At 39.9% G+C, this 6,448-nt stretch overlaps 1 pseudogene; it reads left to right on the top strand.

Annotated features, from left to right (window-relative positions):
* The first annotated feature begins 2,829 nt into the window (after nucleotides 1-2,829).
* LOC137724367 (protein NRT1/ PTR FAMILY 4.2-like) lies at nucleotides 2,830-5,860 on the top strand (annotated as a pseudogene).
* Nucleotides 5,861-6,448: the final 588 nt, after the last annotated feature.

Raw genomic sequence — 6,448 nt, forward strand, 5'->3', positions numbered from 1 at the left:
CAATCTTCTACACTTGCCCATGCAAATGATCGTCTTTCATTGCTTTCTTCGTCTTCTCCGTGCCGCACCAAGGTAAGAAAAAAAATTAATTTTCCTTGTCTTCTTCTTGGATAGTGCTGCCGCGGGGCAACCATCAGGGTGGTGCTGCACGTCGACTAGCAAGGGCTAGGAATCGACTCAGCATGGGCCGAGGACGTGTTGTGGCAGGGACCACTGCTTGGGCTACTCGGTTTGGCTAAAGTCAAGGGCAGCTGTGTAGCTGAGGCCACGAATTGAGGCGCTGGGGTGCAGTGCTAGGCGAGCTGCATAGCTTATGTCATTTGGGCCAAACGCGAGCCAGGTCGGCGATTGAGAGAAATGAGGAGGTCACATGCCTCATAAGCTGTTAGAATGCAGGGCATGTATGCCTCTCTTGCTTACTGGTTCGAGAGAAAAAATGAGGAAAAAGTCAATATAGGTTGAGCTCCTCTCCTGAGTACTGTGAATGGCGTTGGCTGCTTAGTCATCTTCGCTGGGAGAAAGATGGGCTGCTCCTGGAGAGAAGATAAAGAGGATCAAGATAGATGCATTGGCTCGTCTGATCGTTGTCATGGAGCCTACTTTGAATGAAGGTGGAAAGAAGAGATATTCCTCACCTACTCAAGAGAAGCCAGTTGATAAAAAACTGAAGACTTCATTCGTTACTCGTGAGGGTCTGCCTGCTGCCGAGAGGCATATGATTTACTTGACTTCTTCCAATGGGAAGAAAAATAAGGCTGCTAGATTTGAGCCTATGACGCCTGCCATGCCGTAAATGGCTAGTATGATTGCTGATAGGATTGCTCAGCGTGGAGGTTTTGCCATGACCCAAGTGCCAAAGTCTGTATCGAGACGTCCGTTGGGAGCTAAGGCTAGTTCACATTTGGAGAGACTTGCTACTATAAAGAGTGATATGGTGGACTTTGCTGCTAAAGTGGCACCAAGACCCACTCATTTTACTGTTGGGACTGATTCCTAGCTGAGAAAGAGGAGACTGCTTGTATGGGCAGTTGTGAGAAAGCCTTTTTCTGGAGAGTCTGCTGAGATCTATGCGTTTTTTAAGCTAGATTTGCTTGAAGATATGGACGCATGTGCCCAATTTGTTGATGGCGTCAGAGAGGTTGTTTGCCCAAGTTCCTTTGCAAAGCATACGACCGAATATAGGAAGACTGCTCTACCTACTATAATGTAGAAAACAGTGATTCTAGACCAAAGGGACACCAAGGCTGCCAAGGGGGTGGCAACGACTATAACAGCTGAGGCTTATTCTTCCACCAAAAGGATAAAAAATTGGAGTCTAAGCTCATCGTTTTGAAGGGGCCTAATATCTCTACCCCCACTTCTCTGCAGCTTGAGACTGCTCGCCAAGAGATCGTTGACTTGAAGACTAGGCTTGACACGATCCAAGTTAAGTATGAAAGTGCAGAGAAGGAGATTGGATGTTACATACCTCAGATTCAAGATCTTGAGTTTGCTGTTTCTAAGTTTCGTTCAGCTGCTTATGCAAAGGATGAATAGTTAATTGTTGCTTATAATCAAGTGATCCACTTCAAGGGGATCATCGATGGGCTTGAACCCCAAATGTTGGAATTGCAAGGTGCACTGAAGATCAACGAAAGTCTAAAGAAGGAAATGGATGAGCTACAACGCGTCCGTGTTGGTCTACTCAAGGAGAACGAGCAGCTGAAGGGTAAGAAGACTGGGCTCAAGGCTTTGAGACATTCTCTATTTTTTTCGGAAGACTTGTTTGCCTTTACTTTTGAGGCTTCCATTGGTGAAGTAGTCGGAGAAGTTAGTGCCCAGGCTGGGGCAGCCGGGGATGAAGCGCTAGATAATGCAGTTGCTAAAAGCGTCACGGTTGCTGAAGGTGTGGCGACCGAGTAGTCGTTGGATGTCCAAGTTGTTGAAGTGTAGTCTTCTAGGTAGCCTTTAGGATTTTCTTTGTTTTCCTTGTTGCTTTTTGCTTTGCTTGAACACCTTCGACCTTTGCTAGTTGTTTATCAATTTTGCTAGAAAATTTAATAAATTTACTTCCTTCGTTTTCTTCATCTTCGCTTCTTTTGTTTACGTCCAACCTTTGACCTTTAGACTAGCGGCAAGTGTGCTACTTTTCTATAAGCAGACATGCCCACGTAGCCTATGCAGGCGTATGTGTTGGTGTAGAACTTTTGCAAAGTTGTTAGCCATAGGGTCGGCAGCTGGACACCTTATTTACAGAAGCAGACGAGTCCGAGTGACCACTTAGCTATTAACCTTGGCTTTCTTCAATCCTTTGAGCTGTGTGGTCTGCATCACAACATACTAAAGATTTTTGGGTCATGAAATTCGCAACATCTTTTGCTACCAATCCATGTCATCGCCACATAGGATTTGGCACTTCGGTTGGAGAATTTAGTGTGGTCTTTTTTTACTATTATAGTTGATGTGTACATTTTGGCACCTCCTTTGGAGTTGCTCTTAGCCTCACCCCCACACATGCAAATTAATTTAAATTTTCACCAAACCTCTCTAAACTACCCTATTAGTTTTTCTTCTCATTTATCTGTCCCCAAATTTTCGTTGTTTTGGTAATTTTTCCTAACATCGGTAAGTTCATGAATTCACAAAATTTCCTGTGCAGATCATGTTGACCTTACACAACCCAAATTATATACTATAATCAACTCTTCTCTTCTGCAGAAAAAAACCTTGTTTTTTCCCATTATTTTTTATTAAATATTTTCTGGCTTCTTGATTTTCTTCATCAACAGCAAAAATTTACACTTAAATTGTGATATTTATTAAAAAAAAAAAAAAAAAAAGGCCACAAAGATGAGTATAGAAAGAGACGAAAGTGCTGTCTTCCAGAGAGAGAGTGTTGGTGGCCAATATGTTGACTGGTAAGGAAGAGAGGTAGATCCTCGAAAGCACGGTGGAACCAGAGCTGCTGCCTTTGCATGTGGTAAGTTGCAGTTGCTGGGATTTTTGTTTTTTTAATTCGAGCGGTATTTTAATTTAAGCTGAAATAAATCACTGAGAGGAAATTCAAACTTGGGTTCTTAATTACCATACAATGAGGTTGAAGATGGGGATCTAGACAAAGTGCTTAATAATTTAGGGATTGTTTGGTATTTTTCTAAGAATAATGGTAGTGAGATTAAATTTTTAAACAAAATTTACAAATAAAATGATATGTCACCAATAGGTAATAAGCACGTTAAATAATTAACACTTAAGTAATAATTCAATCATCAACATTACCCACATCATTTGTTTACAAAATTTGGTCTCCCTAACATACCCTTTTTCTAATCCTTTCTTTTTTCTTTTTTTTTTTTTTCTTTATTTCTTTTTGAAATTAATGAATATTAAGTAATTTAACTGTATTCATAATTTTTTTTACACAAAAAATAAGATCCAAGTAGGATACTAAACATGCCTTTTGCGTCTAGCAAAAGTTTGATATGCAAGAGGGTAAATGTTGTATGATATTGGAGTAATTTTGGGATGAATTTTCGTGTGTAGTTGTGGAGGTGTTGACAAACATGGTGTTCTTAGCCAATGCCCGTAACTTCGTTAGATACTTCTTGTTGTCAATGCATTACCCAGATGCTACAACAGCAAATATGGTGACCAATTGCATTGGAACCTCATTTTTCCTCTCCATACTGGGAGGGTTTATCAGTGACTCTCTCTTTCACAAGATTCACAACCTTCATCCTCTTTTCTACCATAGAGTTGCTGGTATGATTTGTCCCTTTTTTCTTGGGAGTAGAAAATTTTATTTTTCCCATTGCCGCCACGGACTTTTAATTTAGTTATGAGCCTCTAATTTTCTTAAACTTATTATTTTGGCTTTGCTGTCAAATCTATCAAAAAGAATTTTTAAATTGTGAGTAATTTTCGTCTATTTAATGAGGTAAGCTAATAGAAAATATAATGAACTTAAAGATTCGAGAAAAGTTGACACGTTTTAAAAGATTAGAAGATGCTCATATCGAAATTGAAAATGAGACGTATATATTGTATGCGACGTTAAATGGAACAAGAAACTTGTACCATGTAGGGATAAATTTTGCTGAGGATCCAAGCTCAGTACCCACAATTTCGACCAGCATCGTGTGCTAGGCCTTCTCGGTCTCAAGCAGCCATTCTATACACTGGCCTTTATGTCATTGCTGCCGGTGTAGGTGGAATCAATGCCTCCTTACATGCACACGGAGTCTTCCTACTTCAACTGGTTTTTCTTTTCCCTATGTTTTGGAGGCCTCCTAAGCTGTACTATGATTTGGGTGGAAGAAAACAAAGGCTGGAATTGGAACTTCACTATAACAATTATAGCCTTGAGTTAGGCACTTTCAATTTTCATCGGTGGGAGTTTATTGCGGAAGCACATTGACAAGAATCTTTAAGGTCAATGTAAATTTAGAAAAATATCCATTATTTATCACCACTTCAAAATAATCATTATGCACCATTTCCTAAGATTGCAGAGTAGCTCTTCACAGCGTGCACTAATAACAACTCTCAAAAAATACTATTAAATAGACGGTTGTATTCGGAATTAATTCAATTTTTTTCTTTGTGGTGTCAAAGGTTCTTGCTTCTGCAGTTCAGAACTGGAAGGCCTCACCAGAAGAGAGAGTTCTAGAGAACCAGTATGCAGTATCTGCAATCAATTCGGACGGAGTTGATGTACGATCCCATAACAAGTATAAGTAAGTTCTTTCCCCTCTTCTCAATTTTTTCTAAATTAGGTGATGGTAACATGGACATATATACTATGATTCTTTAAACTTAGAGCGGGATTAAATTATAGTGTCACACTTTAGCACAAATATGTGACCCCTCAAATTTTGAGTGGGAAGAAATGGAGCCAGTATTTAAACTCTGCATACAATTTTTTTTCAGGTACTTTTGGTCTAAGAGACCCTAATTTCTCAGGTTTTTAGACAAAGCATTAACTGATAGCACAATTAGTGCCGCTCAAGTTAAGGAAACAAGAACTTTTATAGGCCTTCTACCCATCTTTGCGAGCACAATCCTGATGAATTGTTGCATAGCCCTAATTCAGACACACTCAGTGGTACAGGGGACCGCAATGAACCGAAAAATAAACAATTTCAAAATCCCAGTTCAGTCATTGGTCATACTCCCCCCCTCCGTTATGCTTGCTTCTATTCCTTTATACGAACGATTCCAAAGGAGTAGGATTCTCTCTCCTCCTATTCTCATCCTCTTCCCTCCCTTTTTCTCACACATTATTTTTTATCTTATTATCTTTATAAAAAAATCAATATAAGATGTTGATGTGGTTTAACTGTGACCGTTCAAATAAGAGAGAAGGGAAGAGGAGAAAGAACAGGAGGGGAGAGAATCCTCATCCTCCAAAGAATCTTGGGAGCCAAAAGCTCAGCAAAAAGTCACATCTTCCAACCACTTTGGAGGATTGGGCTAGGGCTGGCGCTAGCATCTGGCCGTAGCTGCCATGGTGGAAGCTAAGAGACGCGAGGCAGCTCATAAAAATGCCACATTGTCTTTCTTCTGGCTTGGCTGGCAATACCTCTTCCTTGGAGTCTCAGATATGCTCACCCTTGGAGGAATGCTTGAGTTTTTTTACTCGGAAGCTCCCGATAGCATGAGAAGCATATCCACTTCATTGTCATGGTGCTCAACATCAATGGGGTACTTTTTAAGCTCAGTTCTGGTGTCCATAGCAAATTCAGTGAGTGGAATATTTGGTAAAGAGTGGCTTGGAGGAGCTGATGCGAACCATTCACGTTTGGATCTGTTTTATACACTTCTCTGCATTCTCAACACTCTCAATGTTCTCAATTACATAGACTGGGCTAGGAAGTACTAGAGGAATGCCGTTCTTCCTTACCTGCAGCTGCAAATTATATTCTAGCACAAATGTATAAGTAACTTACTGTAAGCACTTAAAAGAGAAAACTTTTTTGCACGTGTCAAACTATGACGATATGCAATGAGGAATGAGTACGTGCATATAAAGAGACAAGTATTTTTCGTACTGTAGTATTTTGTTGTAACAAATTATAATTAACCGATAATACTGTAATGTACCATACATGATGAACTTTACTAATTTTATGAAACCACAGTTCAATGGGCCTCCACCATTTTTCTTCATGATGAAATTCTCAATTCTGGCTCACGATGTTTCAATTGGATAGCATGCTTGTGTCGATATTCGAAATGTGTTTAGGGTGAGTGTGTCAACATCATTAGTTCTAATCAAAGTGTTAAACACCGTAATCCCGGAAAATGTCTCCTGGAATATATGCATGAATTAAGTTTGTTAGCTGGACTTTCATATGTTGTCTTCTTGGGAAAGGGATCATCTTCGGATCCCCTTCCACCAAGTTTGAGATTCGAGTTGTTCAAATTTGATCCAACTGTTACAGTTATTATAACTTTCAAAGTGGCTTCC

Source organism: Pyrus communis, chromosome 2, assembly GCF_963583255.1.
Source record: "Pyrus communis chromosome 2, drPyrComm1.1, whole genome shotgun sequence".
Lineage (NCBI taxonomy): Eukaryota > Viridiplantae > Streptophyta > Magnoliopsida > Rosales > Rosaceae > Pyrus > Pyrus communis.